Raw genomic sequence first — 595 nt, forward strand, 5'->3', positions numbered from 1 at the left:
GTAAATGGGGGCGGGGAGTGGAAGCTGGGGTCATTGTAGCAGTTTGTTTCTGCACATGGATCTTGGCGCTGACTCCACACCTCTAGTCATCATGGGGGATCTCCCTTGAGGAGAGCGCCTTCACCAAGGGACATTTATGTTCTGCATTTAGGCAAAAGGACAGAGAGCCTTTCCTGTTTGCTATTTCTCAATTGTTTTCGCTCAAAATCCTACTTATGCTAAACTGACATATATTGGAGTGGCAGATGTTCGCGTTTGTTAAGCCTAAGATCCCAGAAAGAATGGGTGGGCTCGCGTCTAAAAGGGAACAGACCCAGAAGCAACTTCCTGTTTCCACCCGATTTCGAACCGGGGACATTTCACGTGTTAGGTGAATGTGATAACCACTACACTACAGAAACCCTGGGACAGAAAGTTTGATGAAAGTAAATACTTCTTGATGTCTACAGGTCTTCCCCCTCCCAGAGGAATATCTACAAACTTCACACTACCCCATCCCAGTAGAACTGCGTCCACCAAACATATCTACCTTAATGTTCAAAGAAGCCTGTTTGCCAAAAAAAAATTGGAAACTACCCCAGTGCCCTTAAAGGCT

At 45.9% G+C, this 595-nt stretch overlaps 1 non-coding gene across 1 annotated transcript; it reads right to left on the reverse strand.

The window, feature by feature from the left end:
• Window positions 1-328: 328 nt before the first annotated feature.
• TRNAV-AAC lies at window positions 329-401 on the reverse strand. Its single transcript has one exon. It is a non-coding gene; the product is annotated as a tRNA-Val (tRNA).
• Window positions 402-595: the final 194 nt, after the last annotated feature.

Source organism: Suricata suricatta, unplaced genomic scaffold (assembly GCF_006229205.1).
Source record: "Suricata suricatta isolate VVHF042 unplaced genomic scaffold, meerkat_22Aug2017_6uvM2_HiC HiC_scaffold_51210, whole genome shotgun sequence".
Taxonomy (NCBI): Eukaryota; Metazoa; Chordata; class Mammalia; order Carnivora; family Herpestidae; genus Suricata; species Suricata suricatta.